We start from the raw sequence: 12,109 nt of genomic DNA, 5'->3' as shown, positions 1-12,109 counted from the left end.
AGCTATTGCAGTCTCCGTCTCCTTCTATGAGCACATAGCCGTTATTAGCTGTAGCAATAACCTTGGAGCAGCAGCTCAGCCTCACGCTTTGATTTTTATCTTTTGACTAACGTTTCACCGACAGCGATTTAACACTACGCATGACGCACAAAAGCAGGACGTATGCTACTTGTCACGTGACATTTGCGTCGTTGCTAGGGTGCTTTCCTCTAACGTAAAGTAGTCAGTACTGTTTTGAAAGCACCCGCTGGACGGGAGGGTGGAGGAAGTGGAGTTGGCTTAGCCGGGAGGATCCGGGCACCAGGAGCTGGCGAAGTTGCAGCGGTCCTCGACAGAACAAAGGAGACACTACACTGTATAGGTGAGACTGTCCTTTTTGTTAGGGAAGTGTAAATTGCTACAGCAGGTGGAGCTACTATGACATAGGAGATGCTAGTAGTACGTTGTGTCACCAGTAGGAGTTTGATGGGCACAATTTGCTACCTCATTGCTCCATTTTGTCTTCACTAGGAGGCGCTAGAAGAAGGCAGAACCTAGCAGTGCAGGGCATCGCAGTAGTTAGTGCATAAGGTTTCAGTAGCTCATAAACTAGGGGGACCCAGAGGGTTGCGGTCCTGCAGGGTATCAGCGGCACACAAAAAATAAGTGCCAGGGCTTCCAGCAGCGGGGGTGAGCGCAGACGCTGGCAGTGCTGCAGGGAGATGCAGAACAGCGCAGGGACCGCTGTTGGCTCGAGGTAACAAAAAAAGAACAGATGGTGTGTGAAGTCTGAGTCCTCAGTACTGTAGTCGGATTCGAGGTGCTGCCTATGTTGCAGTGGTAGCTAGTAGAGTGCAGGGGCATCCAGTGCTGATAAGGAGTCACCAGCAGGAGGTAGAAGAGTTCAGAGGCACAGGGCTTTCTGTTGCCGCAAGGGGGATACGAATTTGCTTCAAGTGGTCGGTTGTCGGTAGGCATTCTCTGTTAATGCTCTGTTGGGTGTAAGATCGAAGCATCCATAGGAAGAAGAGTAGTGTAGCATGATCTCACTTGAAAACATTCTCTAACATAATATAACTACTCATGTCTTAAGTTCATCGACTCCTATAACGTCATACTGCCCTTCTTTCCGTTTAAACCATCGACCATACAAAGTAACAGAAGTAGTAATTTCTAATGAGTTAAAATGTCCACCTGTTTATTTATCGTTACTCTTTTCTCAACTCTCTAGTCCTAAACTGCATGCTATCCAGTTTCTTGGTCGCGAGCTAGCTCTACTACCTTTCCCACTAGGAAAAAATTCGACAAAATAGACTACTCGTTTTAAAATTAAAAGTATTTTCAAATGGATGGTCTGAATTTTGTCTTCTCCCTTTTTCCAAATGCTTGATCTTACATTGACATTTGAAAAGTGCTAAACAATGGCACAGTTTCAGAAAGCAATATATTTCATGTGCTGTTTACAGCCAGTGTGACACAATAGGGAGCGAGATGAGTGTAGTAACTTACAATGTTTTATTGTGCGACGGTGTGAGAAGATGGAACTAGAGATGCAGGGCTTCAACTCCTGTTCATCATTGTGACATTAGTAGAAGACCGAGTGATACGGGGTGGCCAGTTGTGTAATACGTTATTATTTGCTGATATCACAGGTGGTAAGGTTCCCTGTAAACGGTGTTCTGGATCCCCTTGGGGTCAGTGTGACCATGCGCCTGCAATGTCACGTGGTGCAGCAGGCTTCATTCAGTCTTTCCCGCACCCTAACCTGGGTGGCAGCTCTCAGTGTTTCCTTCTAGCCTGTCGCACTGGCAGCCTGGACCATAGCCCCTATCCACCCTGAAGATCCGATAATTTGTGACGAGGCATGGCCAGAACTCACAGCAAGTCTGATGATAATAGTGATGCTGCTGGAAGAAGGCGTGTTGATACCTATTACCTTCATATGCACATGAACGCTTCAAGCCATACATCCGTCCCATTACCGAAGTGCCCAGTTGAAAGATGTGATTGACATGCTTAGACGAAGACCTGACTGTAATGCACTCTGGTATCAAGTACTCCATGACCCTGCAATACACTGGAGAGGAAATACACAAAATACTCCTCAAGCTGCCTAGGGCAGATGCCAACTATAAACTTGCAGTCACTGTGGTTAATTAAGAAAGGGGGGAACTAGCTACATTTACAGCATGTATCACAGCATCACCAAACACATGCACCATTTGCAATGTAGAAGACCTAGGGGCACAAATAAAGCAGGCACTGCAGTGGGGTACAAGCACTTGGCTCCTCCATTTGCACCTGAAAGTTTTACGAAGGAGCACACTGCAGTGCCAGTTTATCTTGTCTCAATTTTCTATGTGTCGGGTCAGGCACCCGAATCAGCAGTGGATCTCGCTCTCTCCCTGGTAGCAGAGCAAGACACAGGCCTGTCATTTTAGATTAGGCGGCCCTGTAGTTCCTATTTTGGGCTGCAATATGGCCGGCCTCCATACTTCCATAAGTCTCTCCCTCTTGTATCCAGCCCTAACAAGCCATCGTCTCTACGGAGCCCTTTAAATAGCATCTTTCTATGTCCTTGGGTTATTCCGCCCCCTTTTCCCACATTTCCCTCATGTGAATCGCTCAGTCTCAGTGGCCCAATTCCATAAATACTTGAGAAGGTGAGGGCTTTCACTGTATGTACACATCCTTGTGGAGAAGTGTGGCACAATGGTTAGAGCGGCAGACCCTGAAGTAGAGATCTGGCTCAAGACCAGGGTTCAAGTCCCGCTTCGGTAGGTCTTGGGCTCAATTCACTTGGACCAGATAATTCTCGCCTCGGTGCCTAATCTAATTAATGAGTAAAAAAGGAGAAAATAGGTGCAGTCCTCAGTCAGTTCCAGGCATTATGGGGGTCATTCTGACCCTGGCGGTAAATACCGCCAGGGGCGGGGTCGGCGGTAGCACCGCCAACAGGCTGGCGGTGCACCGCCGGGCATTCTGACCGCGGCGGTACAGCCGCGGCCAGAGGCGGAAAGCCGGCGGTGTACCGCCGACTTTCCGCTGCCCATGGGAATCCGCCATGGCGGCGCAGCTTGCTGCGCCGCCATGGGGATTCTGGCACCCCATACCGCCATCCAGTTCCTGGCGGTTCACCCGCCAGGAACAGGATGGCGGTATGGGGTGTCGTGGGGCCCCTGGGGCCCCTGCAGTGCCCATGCCAATGGCATGGGCACTGCAGGGGCCCCCATAAGAGGCCCCCACAAAGAATTTCAGTGTCTGCTTTGCAGACACTGAAATTCGCGACGGGTGCAACTGCACCCGTCGCACCTTCCCACTCCGGCGGCTCCATTCTGAGCCGGCTTCCTCGTGGGAAGGGTGTTTCCCGCTGGGCTGGCGGGCGGCCTTTTGGCGGTCACCCGCCAGCCCAGTGGGAAACCCAGAATGACCGCCGCGGTCTTTTGACCGCGGTACGGTCTTCTGGCGGTTCCCGCAAGCTTAGAATCAGGGCCTATATCCTTTGCAGAGGGCAGTCCTTCCTGTCTAGTTGAGATCTGAGTTCCGAGTGCCAGGGTTGTCCTATTTGTGCTCAGAAAATGCCTCCAGGGCAGGAGGTGGTTGGTGGACCCTGATGGCCACTTCCTGCTCTTGCAGCCTGCAGATCTGGCCAGCCCAGGATGCAACATGCTGCCCACTTCCAATACGATATAACCCCTCTCTCGGTGTGTGGAGCACTTTAGCCCAACCCAGAAGTGTGGGTACCAAGGGGGCTACACGCCCCTTTAAAACTGGTTTGGCAACTGGTTTCCCCTCTCATGAACCAAGTACCAGCCTGTTTCCCTGAACAATGGAGTAGCACCTCTCCCAAGTGCTACTCATTTGCCCTTCAATGGTGGTGCCTCCTTTGAAGCTCGCCTTCTGGGCCCCAGCCCGTGTGGCTTCCTGCAGCAGGGAGGCGACAGCTCCTTTCAGAGGAGGCCCCTATTGTATCTTTTCCTGGCAGTCATTAGCACATCTCCCCAGGAGACAAAAAAGCTGTATGGGCAACTGGACCCAGTGTGTAACCAGTATGAGCATAGGGGACTGAAGACACCAAAGTGGCAACTTTATTAAAGTTGAAGACTGCAACTTGTTAAATTAATTTCAACCTGAGAATCAAGTTGGACTTAATGTAACGTGTTGTTTGATACCTTGAATGACCCACTTTGGTTTTGTTTGTGGTTGTGTCGTTCCAGATTTAGCACAGCTGAGTGGTCAGAGTGTAACTTCGCACTCACCAATTGGGCAACCAAGCTTTTTCACAGTAAGAAAATGACAGTTCTGCTTTTTCACTGTCAAAACATGTAAAGTTGCATGTTGTGCCTGTGGAATATGTTGCATCCCGCCTAGGACTTGATAGGCCTGCCATAGGGGTGACTTACACATATACCCAGGGGAAGTCTGGCTTTGCCATTGCTTTAAATGGCAAAGTTGGGTCAGCAATTAAACTGCTCTTCCAGCCTGTCTATGGTGGGCTGGAGTCATGTTTTACTTGTGTCCTACCCATGGTGGCACAACCAGTGCTGCAGTCCCTGGGGGGACTCTCTAACGTACATGCCCTGGGTACTATTTACTAGGTATGCTAACTCAGCCAATTGGGTAAAAGCCAATTCAGCATATCAGTTTAAGGGTATGGGCACAGGCATTGAGGTCTTGGTAGCAGACCTTAGTGTACTCTCAGTCGAAAATCCAGCACTAGTGGTCTAAAAACTTTGAGGTGGCAATACAAAAAGGGACATTTTCCTACATTTTGGCATTTAGAAGGGCGTATTTTTGCAGCAACTGTACTTATTTGCCAGTTGTACTAAGCAAGGAAATCTTCAAATGCGGCCACTGCTGTGTATTGGAAGCCAAAGTGCAAGCCCCATTCATTAAATATCGGGAGCATTCTGGGAATTGAGTAAGCAAGAATGGCAACTTAGATAAGTATATTATCCTCATATATCTAGTTCTTCTCATCCCACACATGAATCCATTGTAACTGTGTGCCAGGTGATCACTTCTGATCCAGCAAGTTAATGGATTCAGTGACAAGGGCAAACAGCATGATAGATAGGATAACTCTTTGTGCCCCTCCTGAGGGTGAAGGCTTGTAATAATGCTCCATTTACTTTCAGACAGACCATCGTGCTCAAATACAGCAACCAAGCCCGCCCCGAAGTAGACCATCCAGGATAGTTGAACTAGCCAGGAGTACCAGAAATGATCCAGTAATAGAATTACCAGGTGGACGAATAGCCATGAGGTCAGAGTGGCCATTACCATTTTGCCTGACTCCAGAGTAGAGCCTGTCTGTACCATCTATAATGTGGTCCCAAGCTGTCTGTTTATTTAGCTCAAAGATTGGTATGCAGTGTCAGCTGGTGGAGCTTTGAATACTTCCTCCTCATGTTAAGATGGATTCTGGTGACCACTGTAGAGTTAGGGACATGCTGGTTATGTTATTTTTTTTTTTAAAGATGTTTTTCATTGAGTCAAATACAAGAACATTAACTTAACATTGCCAGGACAGACATATGCAGTTGTGAATATATATGCATAAGGAATATTGTACTTGTAAATGCATATTTAAACATGTACATGAATTAGGCATATACAGCAATATAGTATCAAAGACTCCAAGTTTGAATAAAGAAAGAAGAAAGGGAGAGGGAGAATAGCTTTAGGGGTAGAAAAGGGAATCAAGTGATAGCCATGCGGAGAGAGAGGCAATAGGCATTAGTTACAGCGAATGTAAGATGAAATAAGTATATATAAGAAGAAAAACAGGAAATATATTGACGTTTTTTAAAAAGGAGGCGAAGAATCCATTTCCTTCGCAGTGCGTGAGAGATAGTTACTTAATGGCAACCATAGCTGATGACGTTTGAAGAAAGTTCCTGTTGAATCAAGCTTGTAGCTGTCAAGTCTATGATGATAACATACAGAATTCCACCACTGTCTGAGAGTAATGTTCTCCAAAGATTTCCAGTTAGAAGTAATAATAGAGATTGCAATAGAAAGCAAAAGGTCCACCAATTTTCCAAGAGGCCTGAATGAACTACAGATATTGTGTACGCCTCCCAAAAACAGTAATTCATATGACATTGGTAAGGAGATCTGAGCTATTGCTGAAATGCGAGACCATATTGAGGACCAAAAAGTAGATAGGGATGGACAGGAAAAAAACATGTGAAAGTCAGTACCCTGCTGAGTGTGGCAGCGCCAACAATTGTCATTTTGTGCAAGTTTGAATTTGTAAAGGCGTACAGGAGTGTATAAAAGTCTATTATAAAAAAAATATAGGGTCTGTGTGAGGCTTGCAGTGCATGCAGTGGAATGTATCTTATACCATATTCTATCCCATAAAGAAGTTGGCCAAACAACACCAAGATCTGATTCCCACAATGTCTCAATAGGTGATTTGAGTCTAGGTGAAACAGACGTTCTTAAAAGTATATAAATTCCAGCTGCCCTAGGATAATTAGAAGTTACAATCGGGTGTGGAGATGATGCAAGAGAAGAATGATTATGATGTATAGGTTTATTGAGGGCCTCTTGGACTAGAGTAGAAAGAATGATATATTGGGATTTCATGCGAATAGGGAGATTATAAATTGCTGAGAGAGTAGTAAAAGGGATGATAGAGTCTTTATGATATAATTGGGAAATGAGAAGAATACCTTTAGTCATCCAAGCCTTCCAACACAAGGTTTTACCTTGTTTCCTAAGCGAACTATTGTGCCAAGTAGGACTGTTAAAGAATTGATTCATGGGGGTAAGATGCAAAATAAAAAAAGGTTTCAGTAAGTTGACTGAATGGGAGATAGTGCTGGGCAACCAGAATTTTGAGGGGTTAGACATAAATGTAATGTGTTTATGGGAAAAGGGAGAAATAAATGTTTCTTCCAAAGAGAACCATAGCTTTTTAGGGGCATCATTGAGTGTAGATAAATAGGGATATATTTGCTTAATGCCAAAATATTTGTGATAAGTTATAAAGTCAGGGAAATTAACTCCACCTTGTACTTTAGGAAGTTTTAATTTCGAGAGAGATTCGGGATTGTTTACCGTTCCGCAGGAACTTGGATAGAATTTTATCAATTGAACAAAAAAATAGTTTAGGTATCTTAATAGGAAGCATCATAAGGAAGAAGTTAATGATAGGGAGAAGCATCATCTTAATGGTGTCCAAGCGGCCCCACCACGTGAGATATAACGGAGACCATTTCTGTGTGAGATCTACAAGCTTTGCAGATAGGATTTCTAAATTAGTCCTTAATGTATCCCTGAGAGTAGTGCAGTACCATACCCCCAGGTATTTAATCTTAGAAGAATTCCAAGATAATCCTGCATCAAGGAATACAGAGCCAGTGCAATGAGCATTAAGTGGTAAGACCACTGTTCTGTATATATTAAGTTTATAGCCAGATACATCAGAATATAAGTTGAGCTCATGCAGGAATGCAGGAAGAGAAGTGTCAGGGTGAGACATGAACAAAAGAATATCATCAGCATATGCCATAAATTTGATGTGTGCATTATTAATTTGAAACCCTGTAAATTGTTCAGATGTTCTTAATTGGTATAGAAAAGGTTCGAGAGCCAAAATAAATAGTAAAGGAGATAATGGGCATCCCTGACGAGTACCCCTTTTAAGAGGGAAAAAAGGAGATCGGATACCGTTTGTTATAACCGAGGAACATGGTGAGAAATAAAGAATGGATATAAAATGTCGGAATTTAGTACCTAGTCCATGCCATTCCAATGCTTTCGACAAGAAACCCCAGTAGACCCTATCAAAGGCCTTTTCTGCATCCAATGATAAAGCTGCCAGAGGAATCTTAAGTTTAGATGCCTTGTTAATAATATTTAAAAAAGTACCGGAATTATCTGCTATATTTCTATTAGGGATAAAACCAGATTGATGAGAATCAATAAGGTCAGGTATATATGGGAGTAAACGGAGAGCTAAAACCTTGGCATAGAGTTTACAATCCGTATTAATTAAAGATATGGGTCTATAATTTTTACAGTCGGTCGCATCCCGATCTTTTTTGGGAATAAGACAAATCATGGCCTCCGTAAATGAGCCAGATGCAGAACCTGACATTATAAAATGATTAAGTAATTGAAAGAGTTTGGGGAAAAGAGACTTAGCAAACTGAATAAAGAATTCTACTGTGAAGCCATCTGGGCCTGGAGCCTTACCCTTGGGGAGAGATTGTAAAGCTGTATATAGTTCGGTAAGTTGTAGGGGTTGGTCTAAAGATGAGAGGTCAATCTGCAATGGGTCCCTTGGTTTTGCTGGTTATGTTATGAAATCTCAAGTGATACAGTTCCTAGAAGAGTCCTCAAGGGTTTGTTCAAGCACACAGCTTTGATGCCAGGGATGGTGCCACATGCTCAGTATACGGAGTGCTGCTCTTCTGGAGACAGTCCCACATTGTAACCAGCAGGTGCTTCTATCTGTTTGTCTCACCTGTCTTGCTCTCGTAGCATGGACAATAAGCCATGCCTCCTCCTACGATCCAACAGAGTTAAGCTGCAGAAGCCAGAAAAGTACAGCAGCTGTCAGGGTTGGACATTGAGGTGTGTGGAAAAAGAGGAGTGTACGGGCTGTCAGTGCAGCAGGGAGTGGACAGGCATCTGCTACAGTGTTGCTGGATGTTGGAAGCATGTAGTGCCTAATTAGTGCAGAGTAAGCCAAGGTCTTGGAGGGTGCCAGTACTAGAGAGGTAGATGCTAGATTAAAACTCATCCCATGATACCCACTTAGTTCATCACTCACTTGTTCGTACTTGTTCAGAGGATCTTCTCACTCTCTGAAAACCCGAGAACACTCTGCTTTGGTTGCACTGACATCCTTCACAGTCCTTGGACCCGTTCTATTCACTTCTCTAGTGTTTTTGTTGAGGGAAAAGCTGGCAAGCAATGTCTGTCCCAATATAAAAGGAAATTTCATTTCATTAGTCATGTTTAGGCTAAAGAATTAGACATGAATCCATTTAGGAACAATGTCTTCCAATAATGATACAAACCTTTCCCCTTTGTCATAGCAATGAACTGTTGCAACTCTAGATTGTTTCTATGTCTCTGAAAATCAGGCTATAAATCTGACATCAGCTCATCAACAAAGGGACTAATTGAGCAAGATGAGGAGAGATTTGGTGTGTATAATAGACATTCTCAGGTATCAGGTGAAATAGAGCATTGCCCTGCATCTGAGGTCATAATCGTGCATGCATTCTACAAAGTTATTATAATTGTATACATGTGTTTTTAGCACCCACCAATATCTTATAAGTTTATGCCTACCACCAAGTGATTGACTGCCAAGGCTTCTTGCTCTCTTCCACTTGATCAGTGAGGTGGTTTTTTACTTTTTTCTTTTTTTACTTTTCTGTTTAATAATCCCAGCTTGCTTCTTGTAGTTTCACAATTTCTCTCTGTGCATATATGGATATAATCAAAAAAGAGATTTGCTTCTTGTCAACATCAAGTACCAATGTTCAACCTTAATTTGTTTTCTTGTTAGTCCCACGGACAAGTCAAATGAACATCACACTAACTGGTTTCTTATTGCACTAGTCTGACAGATGAATGGATAAAAATAGGCTGCAGTCCTCCACCCAAGCAGCTATTGAAAACCATGTGTAATACACCCATAGTGTGTCTGGCACATCAGAATAATCTGCCAGTTTGGTAGAGTGAAGATCCCGCCCCTTGAGGAGTGCTAGTCAGACTCTTCATAGCTTTTGGTTCCGATCCCTCACCTGTGGTCCATGTAGACTGCCTCCTCTCCTTAGGCGAGTACATAATGTGGCATTGTTTTGCCTCTTATGACCGTACACTTCTGCTGATAACAAGCCACTGTTTATCTGGAAAGTACCTGCTTCATTAAAAAAGCTGCAACAACAGTTTATTTAGGAACACGTTTTGGCAAATTATGGTTCGAGTGAGGTAGCACAACTCTAGGTCATAACAACATGTATTTGGCAAACACCATCAACCGTGAAGCACTAGTAGCATATGTCCACATGGCATGGTGGCAGTGGGGGTTTACCCATGCATCTTGATGGTACAGTGGTTTGTAAATACTTTAAGAAAACATACTAAGAGTTCTTGAGAAGTGGTGCTGCACAGAGATAGATCAGGTGGCACTGAGAGGTCACCACATACTAGCGTTGTACCTTTGCAGTTTTGAACCTGTTTAGTCTTGTTCCCTAAGGCTCTCCTAAAATGCTGTTTTTACAAATGTTTTTGTTGTTCTAGTGGATGTTGTTCTCATATCCTGGTTGTACCCAGGCATTGCTAATGTGGGTTTTAGGATGGTACCAGGTTCAAAGTTTAGTAGGTTGTGATGGTAACACTTCGCCCTCTTAATGTGTTAAGGCCTTTGCTCTTTAAGTTAATTATCTTTATGAATTCCAGCTCACCGGTTCTTTTATTGTCTTTATTGAACCAGCCTGGCAGGTAATGCTGTCCCAATTGATCATGGGACAGAGGGAGAATTATGTGAAATGATAACCCTCTAGGCTTTCTGTTATTTCATTTTTGATTTTAATAATTACTCTGGGATAGTCTCATTTAGATTCTTGGTAGTCTCCAATATATCATCCTTGTGAAGCATCTTTCCTTAAATTGTTAGCTGTTTTGAAGTTGTATGCTCACATAAATGTATTGTTGCTTCTATTACGTTGTTAGAAGATGCAAAACCTGTAAATAAATCTGCTAGAAACACTCCCTAACTCTGCATGGCGCACATGGCGCATAGTGCTAAAGAACCCTTGTGTCTGTTGAGGGGATCTAAAATGTATAGAATGCCAGCCAAGGTAACTATCAAAGTTTGTTCCTCTAGTGCTCGCAAATCTTTCTTGATCTGTGAGCCCAATTTGAAAGTCATTTGTGCAGCATGATAAAAAGCAGGCACTACTATCCAGAAACTCGCCTTAGTCATGTTACATTGTTTTAAGTCCCTAATCACTGAGGCGTTTTCCCCTAATGTTAATCTTTAGACATTCACAAAAATTGATATTGATTTTTTAAAAATTGATTATTGATGTTATCAACAGCTGAGGGAAGTGATTTGGAAATGTCTAATGAAGATTTAAGTTCTGCCAGTGATCCAAAAAGCAAAATGGCATGCATCAAAAATTCATATTGCTGATTGACGTGAAAAATAGATTGGTTCCAGTCTCCAGAACATTCAGATATTAAGTAAGATTGTCTCTTCATAGAATATGTTTCAGAAGTGAACACAGCACAAAAGAGATTTCAGAGAGTGACACAACACAGAAACTGCTACTTTAAACATTATCAGTGACATCCATCTCATTCTAGATAAACAAGAGGCATGCCTGGTTGTCCTGTTAGATATAGTAGAACACAACATATTACTGAAAACACTAGAAGTCAGATTTGGCTTTAAAGATAAGGTCTTAAGCTGGTTCAGCTCCTTTCATAAGGTCGTATCCAGTTAATTAAACTGGGGAGCTGTTCATCCAGAATGGAACCTGTATCATGCAAAGGCTTTGAAGGCTGCACTCTTTCATGAGTTCTGTTCAGCTTGTAAGGAGAGTGATCCCCCCAAACAGGGATCTACTCCACTAGACACCAGGCAGGGTGAGCAGCCCCTTGGGAAAGGGCTTTTGCTCCCCCAGTATTTTTATGGTGCAATTCAGTCTTTCTGCCCCCCACCCCTGGGGGCAGTTAGCCCCATAGCACACCATGTAATATTTTATTGACCTAGTGTTGGGGTGGGGGCTGCCTAGGATGCCAATGCCCCCACCCCCAAAAAATGGGCATAAATGTTTCTTAGGGCAATAGCCTTCCCCAGGCCCGGGAGGACAGAAAGCCTGCTAGGCACCAGGGGCTATTTGTTTTTTATTAGTGTAGAGGCAGGGACTGCCGAGAATGGGCATGGCAATGCCTCCTCCCCCACAAAAAATGGGCACAGTCTTTCTGCCCTCCCTTGGGGGGGAGGGGGGGGAATGGGGTTATAGGCTGCTATCTGGAAAAATCTACCACTCCCAGTCACTTCTAAAATGTAGGCTTCTGATGGATACATCTACCTTCGATGGAAATATTTTCTTTCTAGCTCTCCATGTCGATGTCACTATGGAAAGTC

General features: G+C 43.9%; 1 protein-coding gene across 1 annotated transcript in view; it reads left to right on the top strand.

Moving 5' to 3' along the window:
* The first annotated feature begins 216 nt into the window (after positions 1-216).
* The window catches only part of KLHL5 (kelch like family member 5), a 439,436-nt gene continuing 427,543 nt past the window's right edge, over positions 217-12,109 (top strand). Inside the window, exon 1 of the mRNA XM_069202095.1 lies at positions 217-361. The gene's annotated coding sequence lies outside the window, so the exon portion shown is untranslated. The remainder of the gene's footprint in view (positions 362-12,109) is intronic.

The sequence above is a fragment of the Pleurodeles waltl genome, chromosome 1_2 (assembly GCF_031143425.1).
Source record: "Pleurodeles waltl isolate 20211129_DDA chromosome 1_2, aPleWal1.hap1.20221129, whole genome shotgun sequence".
In the NCBI taxonomy this organism is placed as follows: Eukaryota; Metazoa; Chordata; class Amphibia; order Caudata; family Salamandridae; genus Pleurodeles; species Pleurodeles waltl.
Note: the sequence above shows the minus strand (reverse complement) of the source record. Positions and strands in the feature narration are given on the sequence as shown.